The 19312-nt window shown below is 38.9% G+C and overlaps 1 protein-coding gene across 4 annotated transcripts in view; it reads right to left on the reverse strand.

Moving 5' to 3' along the window:
• LOC127938964 (transcription factor HIVEP2) overlaps positions 1-18656 on the reverse strand; it is a 74588-nt gene extending 55932 nt beyond the window's left edge. For 2 of the 4 annotated variants that reach the window (XM_052535901.1, XM_052535903.1), the window contains exons 1-2: positions 18322-18656; positions 15067-15135 (exon numbers count right to left, since the gene is read on the reverse strand). The gene's annotated coding sequence lies outside the window, so the exon portion shown is untranslated. Of the gene's footprint in view, positions 1-15066; positions 15136-15554; positions 17042-18321 lie in introns of those variants that run through there. The other 2 variants (XM_052535900.1, XM_052535902.1) reach the window with 1 other exon arrangement.
• Between the last annotated feature and the right edge of the window lie 656 nt (positions 18657-19312).

Here is a 19312-nt window from a genome sequence, read left to right on the forward strand (position 1 = left end):
TTCCTTTGTACTTTTGACTAAATTTCGAATTTTGACTGGATTCCACTCACTTTGACAGGACTGTCAGAGAATATGAGCTGTATCTCAACCAGGATAATAACAGCAACGTTTACCCCTTATGTTGCCTCAAACTGAACATAAGCTTGTACTTTCTTCTCGACACTAGAACTCATCTTCAGCTACAGGATGGGACTCTTAAGAGCCTCCCTCTCCAACATTCAACATGAAATATGCATCCAATTATATAACGCATTATATAATGCATCCAAGACATACTGTGCCATGCTGTGTGCAACAGCTAATTAAGCAATGCCTGGCCAACGCAACAGAGAGAGCATCAAGCTGCTAAATTTAGGTTTCTCCGAGAGCCCATCCGCAGAACAAGAGATCCATGAATGGATGCCCATTCCCTCACCCAGATCTGCATCTGAGATCACACAGGGGAAAGATCCAGAGCTCGTTTGGGGGAGCGAAATTCAGACCTGCAGCACTGGGACGCAGAAATAGAGGAGGACAAGGCGGCAGGGAGGGAGGGAGGGAGGGAGAGAGAGAGATAGACGGAGAGAACATCTATCAAGGTTGCAGCATGTGCTTAAAGCACACTCACAGCCAGACGCGACAATATATTCAGAGATAGAGGAGGAAAAAACTGAGTGTCAGAAGGGAGAAAAAATGATGAAGTGTAGGCAGAGAGGGAGTGTGAGAAGGAGGGAGTAGTAAACGGGAAGAAATAGGGTTGAAAGTGGCCTTGATGCAGCATAGTGACTGAGAGAGAGAGAGAGAGAGAGAGACTGTAGCTGCTCACAGATCCAGGGTCTGTCCCACCAGAGGAAAACAATTCACCCTGCCACTGTCAAGGCTACCAGTATTTACACAAAGTAGATAGTCCAAGCCAATAAAGTGCTTCCCTCAGCAGGATATTTGTAAAAAGCCAGATTACCATTCTTTTTTTTATTCTGGCTGTGCCGATCCAAGATTGAATACATGTAAAAGCAATAAAGACGATTTTACACTTCAACTTTTAAAGCTCTGCATAGTAATTGGGAGTTCCCCTGTCAAATGGTGGAATACTAGAGTCCCTAGAATCACAACGTGGTTTGGGCAGTCCACTGTCGTACCTATTTAGGCCTAGTTAAGCTCTCTGAGAGGTTCACTGGGAGCCACATTGCTGCATGTAGTTGTGGTAAACGAAATGTCCTAAACTTTTCCCTCATCCCTCCCTGGATCTTCAAAACATTACTCACTGTGCTGCAAACTGGCAGCCTGGGACAGTGTTAAATGTCGGATAAGAAGCTTTCAAACACCCCTGCATAAATGTATGAAAAGGAACCTCAGCAAAAATGCATCAATTGCTGACAGGATTACAGTCTTGAGCCCCGAAATTTGCTGCTTCAATATTTATATGCCCCGAGTCTGACAAACCAAAGTAGCCTTTTGGGACTCATTAAAATCCCCACCAAAATTGCATCTCAGATTAAATACCTAGGCCATAAACCCAGACCTAGATAAAATAAAATAAAATAAAATAATGCTTCAGTGGTATAACCCCAATAAAAATAACTACATTTATAAGTTTCTATTATTTACTAATATATAATTCCCCCTCATTTAATGTTTTAATTTAAATAATTTAATTGATATTATATTATTTATTTCATTTCAAGCAAATAATAAAATGAAAGAAAACAGAATAAAATAATGCTATAAAACAATTACACAGTGGTGCAACTACAATATATATAAATAAATAAATAATAATATTAATAATAATTCCAGAGTGGTATGAGTTTAAAATCTAAAAAGCCTTATAGAAGGTTTCTATTAATTACTCACCTGCATGCTATTCCAAACCAGTATCACACAAGCAAAAAATAATTACTGGTCATCAGTTTTTTTTACATGCAGGTTTGTAACATCATGATGGTGAGTTACCGATACCAGAATTAAAATTTTTGGGTAAACTGTCTCTTTAAATCATGAGCAACAAAAACAGTTTGCCCAGTCAGAAGAACCGTTGAAGCACAGCATCCACCAAACTGGCATGCCACCACAGACCACAGTTCCTCAACACCATGGAAACCAGCAGCACAGGAGAATGGATGCACTTGCGATTCTTGGATGGGCTGCAGAGCAAAAATTAGAAGGTGAGAAAGGAGACTAGCAATGTCAGTTTAACAAGGCTGCCAAGCTCACAGATGGGATGAGGAAACCGACGATATTGAGATAAAGTGAAACCCCCCCTCCTGCCACGCTACCGGTGCAGACCTGCCAAGATCCAATCCTACAGGAACAGCGCCTCAAGTCTCACTTAAAATGTTCCTGCTTTGCCACACAATTTGTTTTGGCCACGGGGAGACCGGAGGGAGAAAGTGAGCAAGGGTTGGGAAGTATTTTGGTTTCGAAACCTTTTAAATGGATGTCATACTTGCAGGTTGCAATTTACCAGTGTTTTACATTGTTCCTCCAAAGATTTCAAAGCTAGGAAAATCTTTTTGTGACTAACACGGTTTTGCATTAGGCCTGCGCACCTGACATTTCAAAGGAACAGAATTTCACAGTGTTTGCACTTGCATGCACAAATGCACACAGATGCTTGCACAAGTAGTCAGCAGAGAGCAGACTGTCAGCTCAGGCAGGAAGCTGAGTGTATTCAGCATGGTCTGCTGGGAGCACCAGAGACCTGACACTGTGGTAGCTCACACTTCCTTAGCCTTCCCAGTACGTTGTGTGTGCATGTGTGAGAAGGCGTGTGTGTGTGCGTGCACCAGCAACACCTCCTCTCACTCAACAGCCCTACATCACACCACATGTTGAGCAGGGAAAAGCAGACATCACTGACATGACACTGAGCAGGTGGCTACCCCTCTCCAAAGAGGAAACCAAGATCAGAAAGTCGTCGAGCTAAATGAGTATGCTTCGCTAAAACACTGTGTAATGTTCCATCTATAATACTGATTTTTACCATTGGGTTGTGTGTTTTGACTATGAGTGTCTCATCTCTGCCATTCAACTAATATAAAATGTCTGTGTCAGAAGACAAGAATAGATTTTAAAATAAATTATCTATATTAATAAAGTATTTATATATATATTAAAATATATAATTTGTTATGTATACACGTTCTCCTGCTAAAATGAAAAAAATTAACAGTGTCACCTGATCCTTTATTCTAATATTCTGATGTTTTGGTGCTCAGTTGTCAGCAATAATATTTTTTTGAGAAATTGTTGAATGTAGCATTATTTTTTAGAAACAAAAACACTTTTGTAATATTATTTGTCACTTTTTTTTTGTCTGACCCCAAACTTCTAAAGTTTAGTGAATCATGATTTCCACTAAAATATTAAGCAGAAGAAACATTGATAATAAAATAAGAGAAGAACATAAATGTTTCTCGAGTTAGAATGTAATTAAATAAACATTTCTTATTATTATTATCAACACTGAAACCAGTTATTGTAGAAACCATAATATGTTTTTGTCTTTCCTGATAAATAGTCTTTACTGGCACACATTTATTCCTGAATGAAAGTATTCATTTGTATTTAAAAAAATTGTACTGACCCCAAACTTTTGGCAGCACTTAAAAAACAAAACAAAATGTGGCTGGTCAGATGGTCTCTTCCTGTTTAAGTGGGCAGTTCTTGGCCAGAATTACTGTAGATGTAATGTGGACCAGACTTTATATCACAGTAAAAAGTCTGGCTATGGAAGACTAGGCTGGCATACTACAACAAACCATGCTAACAGGGTCAGCTGTGAAGACAACCAGATGGATGAAACAAAGCAAACACTCAAATAATGGAAAAATACTGATAACACAGGTCTATTTTATCTCATCACACGCTTCTCTGGTGGGGTTTTTTTTTGGCTGTCAGTGTAAGAACATCTCTATTAGCAATGCATCCTGTCACACGGTGGCCCAGGCAAGCTGGTTGATCATAGCGCTCGAGCAAAACAAAATGCCACCGTTTCTTCCACTGCACGAAGAAAGAGTCGTTCACAGCCAAAAGCATTTAAATAAGCATGTCATGAAGCATAGTTACAAACTCCCAGCATGCATGGTGGGCTCTCAAAGCAGGGCATGTTTCAACACATGTCAAGTTGAGGGCTCATCTCTTTTGCTAATATTGTCAGTGTTTTCATTTCTTTTTCTCAGAGAGACTGGGATCAATGCGCCGAGACAGACAGCTCGGGTCTTTGAAGTGGCACGCGCCGCAGATACAGTGACCGGTGGCACTCGTCAGAACCTATGACACGCCGTTTGGAGCCGCAGGCTTCCGATCAAGGGATCCAGACTCAAAGGAGGAGGTGGAGTGGCGGCCCTTCCCTCCCTTCCTCTGTCCTCCTGTGATGAAGAGGAGCTTAACACAAATCAAATGCAAAGACATATGCATCAGTAGCCAGTAACTTTTAGTCATCCTAACAACCAGCCTTGAATAATTGAGTCTAACTGGTGTCTATGAGGCTTACATTCCTGATTTAGAGTACACATATATGAAATATCATAACATTTTGTCTTTCTAGAAACAAATATAAAGCCAATTTGTGAGGCACATTAGATAAACCCAATCCCCTGATGCTGTTGTTTCCAAGATCTCTTTCCAACTTGTCTGGAAGGACTGTTACGGTGGCAAAAGTAACTCTGTGACAGACGTCAGGTGAGTAATATGCTCTGGGTTCTGTCAGCACTTTGCTAGCTTTGATTCGTAACATCTGAAACTCCTTACCTCAGCAGAGTCATATACAGTAAGAGCTTTCTTAGTCAGAACCTTAATCAAACCTTAACAGCTGATAGACCCAAAATAGCCATGTTGATGCAAAACCACTTTTGAGTATTAGTAAAGGTGACTAACAGAGGTTTATTTCCAAGGTAGTGATACAAAGAGCTGTACTACACCTGTAATCACTTTTCATGTACAGGGAGAACAAAGAGCTTTAATATGCGTCTCCGCTCGCATGTCGTAATTAAACTTTGGCTTCTATTAATCCCTGCAGTAAATTGGAACACGGGAAAGATTTAGCAGGCCATGCATGCATCACTAGACTATGTGAAGAAGGCAGTTTTCATAAAAACATTTCAAGCAGTCTATTGGGTAGTCCAAAGCAGAGTTGTCTTATTTAGCAAGGAAGAACAACAAAGTATGAGAGCCACTCTGGTTGTGTCATGAGACAATGTCTCATTAGGAAAAGAAATGAACACTTCTGAGTATTTGAAATGTTGGCAATCCTGCATGGATGGGTCAGTCCAAAGCTACAAGGAGGGCAAGAGAGGGATTATTAAAGCAGATGCAGATTCAAATCTTGTCCTCCATCACTAATGCCAAAAGATCAGAACCACATGTATTCTGTGTGCATCCAACTTTCAGACTTGTGCATCAAGAATTGTTCAATCTTTTTTCTGTCTCTCACCTCATAAAACTCGATTAACATAATTCAATCCATTGGCAGATTACAGATGTCCTATAGTGGCTGAACAATGCGTTTTTTGAGATGTCTAGAAAGCTTGGTGGCTCTCATTGTAATTCCAATAAATAGGGACAGAAATCGTCAAGAATTAAGATATTCCAGTTCCAACTTCTTGAATATTCTGTCCTTAGCAGTTTCATCAGGAATTATTTTGACATTTAAGGAATAAATGTCTGGGAAAAATAAAAAAAAACTAATTTCCTTCATCTAAAACAATTATTTTAGAGGTAGCATAAATGCAAAAAATGGCCTTAAATATATCAATAATGATTTAAAATCATGTGAACATATTCAACTCATAAATATGATGCACATAAATATGATGCACATTGCATCTTTAACTACACACCATTAAATGAATTAGTCAGAAACTAATTTAAGACTGAGACTGATCCACACTTTTGTTTCACTATAAAGAACCGGTTTAGAGTCATTCGTTCTGTAATCTGACTACATAGGTTTTTCTTCCGTGTGTTTTTGATTCATTAAAAAGAAATGACTCATTAGAACAATTTGTTCAGAAATCGGACTACACTGACTAAAAATGTATGCTTTTTTATAAAAAAAAGAACCAGTTCATAAGAGTCATTCATTGATTAGCTAAAAATAATCACTTGATCACATTTGCTTTCAAATAAGGCTTACCTTCAAGCAGCTTTTCATAATTTTGAGTCTCTTTAATCAAATTACTGTGTAAAACAATTAATTTAAAAGGCAAATTTATGAAAAACAAAATGTGTTGCAACATCACTCTTTATTTAAATTGTTAACTTCTTGGAAACCCCCAGTACATGAGAGAACAACAATTACCAATGTGATAATTGTTTAGCTAACTGACCCTTAACAAAGGGTCAATTGTCAAAGCCATGACCTGGCATGACCTAACTTAAGCTAATTGGCCAAGTGTGCACTGCTATTGTCTGATGCCAATTTGATGTGCCTGAGGATTTCAGATGCTGTTAATCTCACACAAACCTAATTCTGTTTGACATAGAATTAAGTAACCACTTCCTAATCCCCATGTGTCCTGTTATTAGTCTCCCGACCAGAGTACAAACATCTTAGGGCACCTCTTGGCTGCATCTTGAGGCGGAGAGACCAACGCTAATTACCTGCAAGCACCCTTCCTGATCGCAGGGAGACCGAGTGTCATCCGCTGCTCATTTGTGTCAACAGAAGCACACTGTCCAGCCTGTGCTCTATTTAAAAAGCTCTTCAGTGTACTGCTATCAAGTGTGAAGGACAGCTGCTGAGGAACGGCGTGCGACTGCTAATGACAGAATGTTGGATTAATGACCTGGGAAGATGAGCCAACAGGCCAGTGTCAGAGGTGCTCCATTCCCAGCAGGGCACTCATCGTGTGGGCAGGAGGGTGGCCTACCCCCTTTATACCCCTCATCAACGGCCAAATACTCCATATGCAAGAGTGTTGGATGACAGATGACATACAGTAGGGATTACCTGCTTCATACCACACAAGGGGGGGAAATACTCCATGCCTACTTATAAGTAGGTCACCTTCAAAAAGAGCAGATAGGTGAGACTGCTGTTGTACAAGTGAACTAAAATCAAATCAAAAAGATCAAATAACACAAGTAAAACTTGGATACAAAGACTGACAAAAATGAGCAAACCAATGACTAGATAGTGTGATTGTAAAAAAAACAAACAAAAAAAATGTAAATAAAATAAAAATAAAAAGCAAAATCCATGAGCACAGAATAAAATAACAGTACTGACTGGTTTGAATTTTCAATTCTGTCTTTAAATTTAATATATATTTCATTTTATACATTTTAGACAGTTTTATTTTGAATAATAGTGCTGTTATGGTAAATTGAAAGTAAAATGACAAAAAATTTATGTTGTTAATGGAAATAAAATAATATATAAATGAATATAAATGAAAAACTTAAGCTTAAAAAAAAATCAAGATAAATGTTCAATAAAATTAGAAATCTTGTCTTCACTAGCTGAAATAAGTTGAAGTTGAAGTAGTGAAATTACTAAAAATAAAATTAAAATACAAATAAATTAAAGCTACATTTAAATATAAAAAAATGACAAAAGCACATAAAAAAAAAAGAGTAAAACTGAAAATATATCAATTCAAACTATTGAAAAATACTATTACAGTATAGGCTTAAATAATAATGAACACTATCTAATTTAAAAAAAAAATTCAAACATTTTATATATTAATTTTAACAAATAAAACTAACATTTTAGTGTATTTTCACACAATTTTTTGTAAACAACAGGTTTTAATTTAAATTGTGTAATTTTTACTAAAGAGCGATGAAATAAAACAAAACTTTGTTAAACATCTCACTGACAAAATTGACACTCACACTGCTCTATACAGAAATCTTTCCTCATCTCTCGGTTGCACTGATTGCAACACACTCCCCCCAACCGCCCCCTCACTACACCTTCATCCCATCGCAGCGAGAGTGGGGCGAGAGCAGCTCTTTTCGGCATGCGGGTGGCACGTGGGTGTGCTGAAAGTGAGGTGGGGAGAGAGGAAAGCGCTACTTTTTGCTCAGCGCTCGACGCAGCTGCCACCTCACCAACTCAACGAACAGCCTCTGCCAACCAATCCCACCGAGCTCAGCTCACCACCTGTTCTACAGAGAGTCAAAACAGAGCTCTCCTTGAATAACCCCCAATCAAGCTTTACCATTTTCTCCGGCTTTCGGACAACCCACTGCCAAAAAGTCATTATGATGAGCAATTACAGTCGATTCAAGTATTAGCCTGTAATATGATATAAATATATTCTTCCGTCCAGGAATATGTGATCAACAACAAAGATTTGAGACAAAAGGACAAAAACTAGAGAAGCCTAAGATCTTTTTATTTGGAAAACTGGGCACATTAAACAAACCAAAAGCCCATATTTAACTTAAAACATATTGTTAGCAAATATCACAATTATCTTAAATTTAAAGTGACGACAGTTTCTCATTTTTAAAGCGATCTAGTGCTATTTTATATCCATCTAGTACTCTGCATTCTGGGTATTAGTGATGTAATGATAGTAATGTAATTATGTGGATTTTCATGCAAATTAGTGATACATTCTGCTGGTCATTTGCAGTTTCTTTTTTTCTTTGTTAATAGATTAAGATATAGATAACCCATGGTTAAAATAGAGGATTAAGTTAAAGTGGGGTCACATAAGTGCTGCTTTGTCCACCTTTGACATCTGGAGAGATATCAGAGCACAGGGGAGTCTGCGAGATAGGGAGATACGCATCACTAGAATCTGGGTCTAGCCGCAAATGTAATGGGTCTGTTGTTGTGATGCAATACCATACCAGAAACAGCCTTCGCCATCTGACCTTATCGAGACAGCTGAGCGGCCGCACACACGCTTGCATGTGGCAACTGAGTGGGCATGAAAACCAAAGGCCCGGCTTCAACTCCAGCACGCATTCCTCCACCTCTTCAGACGCTCACACATGCACCTTGCCAAACAGGAAGCGTGCTCCGTTGCAGCGGTGCAGCTTTTGGATGGTGTGCGATTTGCATTGTCAAAGAGAAGGAAACGAAAGGAGGGCGTCTTTCAGCTCTCTGCCTGCACGCCCTGTGCGGCGCGATGTGTGGGAGAGCGAGGCAGGACAGTTCCTGCTCGCTCTCTCGCTGAATTTCCATGTGCTTTGCCTACGGACACACGCCGCTCGCCTCGTCTCTGCCCGGCTACAGGAAACAACAGCGCGCACACTTGTTGTCCAATCCTGAACTATTCAAATTCAAATGCTCTGTTATCTGGAAGTGGCATGAGGAAGAATAGAACAGCTGAGGGGCTGTGAGGTGCTGAGTATATACTGTACAGCCTGGCAGTAAAGAGAGAATTACAAATTACAAATATAGCAATTAGTGAGAAGAACAATCGAATGTTAAAACCCTCACATATGCCCACACTTCGCATTTTCATGAGAGTTTATGAGAAAACCGATGCCCAATGCATGAATGAATGATTCATAAATGAAGTCATCGTAGTTGAGTAAACTTCTTTAGTGGCAAATGTAATACAATTTTGGTGTTCCCAGTTGCTCCAATAAGATTGGAAGAAAAATAACTGAATAATACCATAAATGTAAGTCTCAACGGCTCTAGACACTTGAATATTGTATGGATGATATTTACAATATTTTTATACTTTTTTTATAGGGCTAGATATTGATTTACATGTCCCGATTCGACTCGTTTTGAGTCACAAGCTCTCGATTTGATTTGATTCGATTCTCTTTTTTTTTTAGCACATTCAGTGAATATAGTTTTAATACAAATTAATATTTCTACAAAAATAATAACAGTAAACATCAGTTTACAAATGGTGAATTAAAAAAAATCAATTAAGAACCACAGGCCTGTATTTTAAACCTATTCTTTTTTTAAACAATAATAGGGCCATATAAAATGTTCCTATTATTTTTTCATAATAATCAATCAAATTAAATTAATTTATCCTAATCAAATAAAATATTAAAAATATATATTATTCCTTTAAAAATAAATATTTATTAATATGTATTAGCAGTAGTATCAATTGAGTATTAAGACAGCTAAATAGTAATATATTCTGGCGTTTCTTAACGTTAAACTAAACTTTTATTTTGACAGGTTTCCGTGAGGAACTTGTAGTTGCTGTGTATGGGATATGGCGTAGTTTCTCAAATGAAACGATAAAGTGATAATTAAGACAAGCTGGAGATGATATTTGTGTATTCATATCATTATAGTGAGACAGCAGAAGCTGAAAACACCCAGAGTGTCGTTTGCGCTTTAGTATGTGTGTACGTTTGTAAACAAAGTGTGCTGCGCCATCCGCCGTTCATTCATTCATATGTGTAATATCAAGAAATACCAGAAAAGATCGATTTAGCTGCTTTTGAGAATCAATATCGAATCAACGTCATTAAAAATAAAAACGATTAATCGAAAAATCTTTTTCTTTTTTCTTTAGCCCAGCCCTACTTTTTTTTTTTTACTATACAGTGCTTTTAAAACTTGAACGCTCCAGTTCCCATTCATTTAAATTGACAGACAGTGACCCAGACATTAGTCAAAATATCTCCTTTTGTGTTCCATGGAAGACAGAATGTCATCAAAGTTTGGAACAAGAGGTTGAGTATATTATGACAGAATTTTTGGGTAACAAATCTGTTAACTCATTTTCCGACCCAAAGATACTGTCTCAAACATAGAATTGTTTGTCAGAGAAAGGTGTGCTCCATGCGTGGTTGCTCGTAAACGGTTTAGGTGAATGAGAATGTATGTGTGTGCTCGTTGGTGCATACGTACGAGTTTCCGTGTGTCTTTGTATAACTGTATTTGTGTGTGGGTGGATGGGTGCTCTATTTCTGATCAGATGAAACACCTGCACATACTATTGTTCTGCTTGGGAAAGACGAGACTAGTTTTGCTCCCCTTGCGCCATGTGCTTTATTCTTTATGTGTATATGTGTGCGCAGATCCTTTGTTTCTTCAACCCAATACACTGTTGTCTTTTTTGCCATTACCTAATTACTCAGCAAAGCACTCATGTAATCTAGTGACATGTCTAGTGGCATAATAAATTCTTAATGCACTGAATCGATACAGACAGATCAATCAGAGCAAGGGTTGAGGGTCAAGAGTCTCCTGCCGTGTTGAAATTCACTCGTACTGTATCTCCATTCATCCTCACACAAACTACTTCCTGCTTTTATTCTTCTTTCTCGGTCTGCTTCTCTCTCTTCTAAGCTCCACTAATACAGCTTCTCTATCCATCTAATTCCATCAAGGACAAAGCACAGTTCTGATAGGTTCCCATAGTAACAGAGAATGTGTTGCTGCTTTAGGGGGCTTTTGTGCATTGTCTTCTTCGGCGAGGTTCATACAAAAGCTCCAGGCTGACCGATAGCTCTCGTTTCCCTCAACCTGCAGCCGTCAGCATGACCTGGAACCCCTGCTGCGGTTCAGATCAGAAGCAGATATCTCAGAGTTATAGATCATGGACGTTGTGCTCTTCTGATGACTGAGATCCTCCATTAGCATGACACATGCAACTGCTGAAAGGGAAAGATTTGTATAATCATCATGCATAGTGTTTTTGCCGTGTGTTTCATGAAGTCGATCGCTCATACTAGGCCGTTTCCTCTACTTAAGGGCTAATGGATGACTAAATGTATCAAGGAAGGATTTAAGTGATATCAGATGGCATAAAGGAACTGTAAACAGGCAGTGCATCTGCTGCACTACCTACAAACTATGTCTAAAAGATTGAGTCTGTTTCAAAGTGCACACTGTAAGACTGACATCCTCCTTCGCACATTTAAAGCATTATTATGTTCGATGGTTTAACATTTGAAAATGAAGAAATGACAAGTAATAAAATAATTATTATTACTTAGGGGTTTTTTTTACACTTCAAATACAATAGTAATATTTCCTACTTTGTTCTTATTTAGTAATTATAATTATTATTAAAATTTGAATAAAATAAAGATTGAATAAAAACAAAGTAATTTCACTGTAACAATATATATATATATATATATATATATATATATATATATATATATATATATATATATATATATATATATATATATATAGTTATTATTATTATTATTAAAAAGAAAAATGCCAAACTGTATAACACAAACAGGCACAGTAAACCTGGATTCTTTTAAATCACAATTACAATTGTTTTATTTTCTGGAAATCATATAGGCTTATTTGAAAGAGCAAGTGGCCAGTCAATAATCATTTAAATACTCACTGTTTCAAAGTTTACCCAAAAGACATAAACATGTCTTTTTTCAATTATGACATTAATGTGATTTTAGTGTTCTTAAAAATAATAATAATCACTTTCTATTTTTTTCTATTTAAAGTTAAAGCATATTTTCCATTTAAAAAATATGAGAACAATTTTAGCTCAAAAACTACAGAATGCATTATGCTTTTGTAAAATTAAAATCTATACATTTATGCTTTTAAATCTTGAGCCTTTAAAAACTTGCCTCATTTGCATCCTCTGTAACCTTGATTTTAACATTGTAAATGCTGTTAATGAAGCTGAAACAAGAATAGTCCTTAAAAGACACACACATTACTTTTTGCAGTTACGTCGCATGTACTTTACACAGCTAAATCAAAAACATTTCAACCAACTTGGAAAAAGAGCTTGCGGATGTTTTAGCCCTGACTTGTAAGAAAAGGTCAAATAGTTCAATCCCTCACTCTCCTTGAACAATTTCATTCCGTTATTGGTCATTGTCTTCTCTGTATTTGGGACAGAATGTTCACCTGATGATCAATCAGAGAAATTTCAAACAGCCCATGCTACGAGCTGCTGCATTCAGGGTTTTTGGTCACAAACTAATTGTAGACTTTAAACATTAAAGAGCTGTAAGGCAGGAATCACGTCTCTTTCCAGAGAACTGTGGTTACTGCATCGGCAGCTTGAATGGAAGATGAATGACCTGACTGCCCTTCAATAAGGTGAAAAGTCTCATGAACTATATAGGGACAAACACCTACATATACACACACAGGTCAGGCGATGTCCTGATAGTGAGCATTTTCTGAATGGTAATCCATAACAAAAGGCCTCCATTGCTACACTGAGCTGAAAAACACAGCTAACAGGTGCACAGATTGCCTGTAAGTATTAGTCATAATCACTGACTTGTCATTAATGGACTGTTGAGCTGAGTGAATGACATCATCATGCTCGCGCTGGTCAAAAGTTCACAAGAATGTAATTTCGAAAGAATGTTTAAAAAAACAACTGAACTGAACCAAAAGTCATTTTAGTAACATTCTAAAAATGGCAACGCTCACATGCTGATGATAATAACAGGCTGAAACATGTTTTCTGATGTACAGTGTGTACTGACCAACTGTTGACCAATTAATGAACAAATGATTCTTATGAGCTGCTGATTTGTAGTGAATCAAATCAGTTCTGATTTTTAGTGAATCAAACGCATACAGTGTAACCAGTCTATTTGGTTATTAAAAAACAAATGATTTTTATTAGCCGGTATTTTTAGTCATTTAAAATCACTTCAGAAGGTCACATTATGCAGCAGAAATCCAAATGCTCACTTAGTCCAAATGTGAAACTATTTTCCGTACTCAAAGCACCCTTACCAAAGTTCCTCTCATCACCTTTGTCATTTTGATCCACTTATAACTCACCCCTTGCCAGAAGAAGATTGACAGAATGACCTTTTGACCTCTCCATACCCACCAAGCTCATGCTCCCTGAAGTAAACAAACGCATGCCACTCAGAAGAGGGCAATGCCCGCCCAACTATCGTACAGCTGTCTTTCTACAAGGGGCTGCATGTTTTTCCAATTAGCACAGCGTATGATAACCCAAAAGCACTTTACTGTCACCTTAAATCAGCAAAGAGCATCACAACACTCCTAGCCAATTGGAGTCAAGAGCAATCAAGTGCCATTTAGCCCACTGTGATACACATCGGCACGGCAAACCCTCTCAGACTTCCACATCAAACAAATCAAACTGTTCAAATTTGTTGCTCAACATTACCTGAACTTTACAGACTAAACACAAACAGAAAAGTTCAACGGCTTGCCTGTCTTATCACCTTGAGCAAACTATGGTTACATCACCAGACTGCTTCAGGCATGGATCAACATTTTTCACCCACAATACTCCGGTGCAGACAGACACAACACTTCACACTCTACCTACGGCCCAGTGCTAACCACCGAGTACCAACAATGTCAAGCACACACCATAACGAAGATGACAGCACCACACCCTGAATCAAGCAACACACATTAAATTTACTTTTATACACTCTTGTATATTTCCTTAGCTTAGTTGGTGCCTCAATTTAGTTGATTCACTGAGAGGCTTGTGCGGTGCCTGATGGTTATCAAGGTTTTATACGTCTATTTTTACAGGGCAAACTATGTACAGTCACAAACAGCTCTTTGTATCCTGAGCATATGGTCGAGGGAGACTGAAAGAAAGAAAAACAGAAGAGGTCTGGCCTACAAAAAGTGTGCACACAACATATACATGACATCAGGCCTACCTCAAAAACCTCCACCAAAACAATGCATGCATTGAAGATGACTATATTCTAAAATAGATTAGAAAGTTTGTTTTACTTTTACTATTTTCACTTCCTCCTTTCGATTCTAGTCCCACATATTCGTTCTTTTTCTTATCTCGAACTCAACCCAGAAAAAAAGTTGACTGCAAGTTCATCAAAAGTGACTGAAAATAATGAGAGGCGAGAAATACTTCCCAAATCGGTGATGATATTCATCATTCTTGTAATGAATAATTAGCCCAACTAAATTACCTGCTCATTAATAATGCAGCCCTATTAACAAAGCTCAGAAACTGCAGTTTAAAAAAAGCGCGACGGGTTTCGAGTAACACACCCTCGCGCAAACGTTTCTGGAGATGCTTTACCAAATACACAGAAACCGATGACGTCACTGCTTTACGGACTTCTTATTGATGCAACTGCAAGCATAGCATAAGCACCTGTGCTAATTTATGTAAACCGACACGATTTTGGCATCTTAAGCACATCTTAAACATACTGTACCCAGTGTTTGGTTTTCTTGTCCTGACGGTCCCGGGAATCTAATCCAGGTACACACCCTCCTCACACACCCTGTTCAGAAAGAGAAAAGATAATGTCATTACTCCATGCAACACTGGTTTTATTAAAGCACACAAATACCAACAAAGAAATGTGAAGAAGTAATCATTATGTCAAGTCATCTAGTGCATAAGTTATCTTTAATCCTGCGAGGTATCTGTAATTAATCACTACACATTATCAGCAAGGGTATGTCAGTGGCTTAACAAACTTGTTCTCGTAAGCTACTGAACTTGTGCCAAATGTGTCCGGCATCGGTCAGACCCCCTGTCAATGCCTGCTAACCAGCTGACACTTCAGCCTGACTCCTTATAGGACTTAAAAACAAGCAGCAAAGCAGCAAGAAACCACAAGCATCATTTCTTTATTTTCATTCGCATTCTTTTTCACTGCTCCTCTACTATCTCTCCCGGCCCAGGTCAGTGGCTCACCTGACATGGCATCCTTCAGATCCTCAGGGGTTCCAGACCTCCTTCCTCTCTGCTGTGACAGTCGCGCAAGCCTGTACAATCACCATTCGCTCACGTTCTGTGAGCGAGCTATTTCCCTGCCACTGTCTGCAGCCTTCTCTCTCTCTCCCTCCCTCTCTCTCTCCCTCCTCCCTCACTCCCTCGCTCTCTTTCTTTTGGTTGCTCCCCCTCCTTCTACCTTCACTTGCTCAGAGAAAAGAGCAAAAGAGGGAAAAAAATGATCATGTTTCTTCGGCGTAAGCAGCTGCTCTCTGATTGGTCGGATGGTCCGAAGGAGGCAACAGCCACGGCGATGGCTGCAGATATTAAAATAGGTTTCGCCTTGCCCTGCTGCTGCAGAAAACGAAAGAAAAGAAGGGCAGGAGAATGAGTGCGAGTGAGAGACTACCTCTTTTTCAAAGCAGGAAGGAGGGGAGGCCGTCAGTATTTCCTGTTATGCAGCTGAAGCGAGCGAGGACATCACGCGCAGCATTCGCACTCTGGCGGGCTGTCAACACAGACGCCGGCTCATCTTGACACTCTCAAGTCGGCCTCAGGATTAGAACACACACACATGCAGATTTCTCCCAGCATCCTTACTGGATTCTATTTAATGCTGTGTTGTGAGTTAGAGAGCTAGTTTTAATACTGCCATGAAATAGCAAGTATTGCTGTATAAAATGTTGTGAGAAAATTAAAACCACATTAAAAGAAGCGCCTCCGTCAATCGCTCATCTCTGATTGTCTTCAGTAAAGACTCAGCCTAAGTATGTGGCCACCCTAAATTGCTATTTTACTTCCTAACCTTGTGTTCTTGTGAAAAAAATCAAATTATGTAACCTGAAGCAACAGGTGGAAAAGCACAACCCAGATGCTGGCATCCATTCTGTCACACTGTGTAAGCGGTGATATGCCTCAACTGTTTTCTTCCATACCAGCACCATGAGAACAAATCCGTCCCCTCATCATGCACGTGAAAAACAACAGTGGTCGGCTACACAATTTAGCATTTAACCACAACTGGTGCATTTTAGTTTTCCTGTACCATAAACAGCAAAGCATGCCGCTAGCACTGCCATTGTAAAAAAATTAATAAAAATAATAATAATAAAAGACCTTGATCCAATTAAAAGGGCATGAACTCTAAAAGACTTGGAGCCAGTGCCCTCTGTAGACAAATGACAGTGTGTTTTGAGTAAGTGCTGGTGAATGACCTTTGCCTTCCTAAATTTGTGCTGAGGGTTCACAGCATTTAATGGTTCAGTTTGCACTGGGGAACAGGCTGTCACAAAGAAAGCTTTTTCAAATTTCCATCAAAGTGGCACTTAAGAATTTGAAGCCTTTGAATATGCTTCCCTAATTCCAGGAACCTATTTGTTTATGTTGGCATAACTGAATGAAAGCCATTTCCAGAGTTTAATCATAAATATGTGTGTGTGTGTGTGTGTGTGAGAGAGAGAGAGAGAGAGAGAGAGAGTGAGTGAATGTTTTAAGTGAGAACATAGCTTTAAAAGCGACTTTCCATCAGAAACAATCACGAAAAACTTACCAGAAAGCCTAGATGTGTCAAAGCTCAACACAGAATCAATGTGATTGATTCTGTTGTGGAAAAAATGCGTAAGGACATTTGTTAAACCTCCAGCTCTGTCTATTTCTTCTTGATGGATAGAACCCAGGTGATGGAAAACAAAATGATGTTTATGTATCATATGTCAGTGTCAGGAAGAGACACTGTGGGTGTGTTTATGCATTGAACTGGACATATATATCAAGCCAGTGCAAAGGGCACTGGTTCATCTTTTTGGCATAGTCAAATAAACTAATTTGCCTGATGGGTTGTAAATACTTGGCTACACCCTTGACCATGTCTCTACTGGTGTGCTTGGTTGTTACATAACCCTACTGCCTATTCCTATACCTGATATACAATAGATAATATCTTCTATTAATCATGAAAGAACAGAACAGTAAACATTTTTGACAGAAATGCTTTTCTGTAGCTCAAACAGTACAGCGTTAGCAACGCCAAGGTCATGAGTGCAATTTCCATCAAAAGCAAGAACTGATTAAAAATAATAATAATTTAAATGTGTACTCTGAATACAATGTATATCCACTTTGGATAAAACTGTCTGCATATATATATATATATATATATATATATAAAATGTTAACATTATTTTGTATATAATGTATGTTTGAGCTGCCACATTAAAAAAATAATAATAATAACAATATTTCCTCCTATCACAGCATGGTAATTTACAGCAGGTGCCATCTGACTTGAGCAACATACGCTTGTCGAGAGTCTCCCTAATTGGGCCCTTCACTGACGGAGAGCGCGTCATGGAACATTCCCGGAACGAGCTTAAGTCCCACCCACCTTCTCTCCTGCTCACACACATACACGCGCACGGGCGGTGTGTACATGAAAATACAGACCACAACATTACCCATGCTGAAAAAAAAAACGAACGGTCTGCGACAACAAAAACAGCACAAACCATATAACATTAATGACAGTCGCTCCCAAGATAATGATTTATTTCACTTTCCCGCACCAGCCTTGCAAATTCCTCAGGATATTACGCAATATTCACTATCTCCAACCAAGCAAACGGGGTATTCCCCACATGTCCCAATAAACGGTGGGGACCCATCCGGTACTCATTTTCACTTTATCGCGCTTACAAAAAAGAATGTCACTCCTTGACATACTAAGAATAAGGTATATAAGACTAAAACTCACCGGTAGAACGTTTTCAAATCCGCCTACAACATTCCAAAAGAGTGTCAAACGCCACTGTCGCCACTTCCAGCTCTGGCACAAAATATCAGTTTGACTCGAATTGTGACGACAACGCTGCAGACGCCTGTTGGAGTACAATGTAGTGCTCTTTGCTTCAGAAAGATATGAAAGTGACTTAGTCCGCTTCGGCTGTGGGGAGACGGGGTTATTCCTAGCGACGCTTCCCAGAATAGAAAAACGAGAGAGGGAGAAAGAAGTAGAAAGCGAATCTGCGCGCGCGCGCGTGTATGTGTGTGTGTCAGTGTGATTGTGACGTCATCGGATCCCCCAGCGCGCGTCCTCGAAGAGCTGCAGAGGGGGGGAGTGGGGTTGACCGAGACTACCCGCACGGCCTCTTCCTCGTCTTGATAGGAGGAGGGAACTCCCTTGGTGAAATTTCTCCAGAACGAGCTCCTCTGAATCCAAACCGCGACAGATGTCTCGTGTTCCTGCAATTTGATGTATCAGGGCAGGGCGGGAACGCTCACTGACATTAGGTCTACTTGACTTGCATGTAGCACTAGAGTAAAGGAGTAAGATTGTACCTTCATAATGTTAAAGCAGTATTAAATGACAAATTAAGATTTATTATCTGTACCCAGATGTAGATCATCCATAAACTGCTGCATAATATGACTTCTTTCAGCATCACATTTTTTTCTGCTTTCTACTCTAAAATGGCAGTGACCTGTTTTCCCTGCCTCTATGCATGACACATTGTTTAGGAAAGAAAAACCCTAGGCTGTAAATAGAGGTAGGCTACCTAGTTGTCCTATCTGAATCAGTGTGTGTGTGTGTGTGTGTGTGTGTGTGTGTGTGCACATTAAGTGACAATAAGTTGATTACTGTTCAATATTACTTAAATGCTGCTAAATGCAATCTTTTTCTGAGCATTATATTATATACATTTAAGCATGGTCATTGTTCACATGTATGTAGGTCTTGTTTGGCC

The sequence above is a fragment of the Carassius gibelio genome, chromosome A20 (assembly GCF_023724105.1).
Source record: "Carassius gibelio isolate Cgi1373 ecotype wild population from Czech Republic chromosome A20, carGib1.2-hapl.c, whole genome shotgun sequence".
In the NCBI taxonomy this organism is placed as follows: Eukaryota; Metazoa; Chordata; class Actinopteri; order Cypriniformes; family Cyprinidae; genus Carassius; species Carassius gibelio.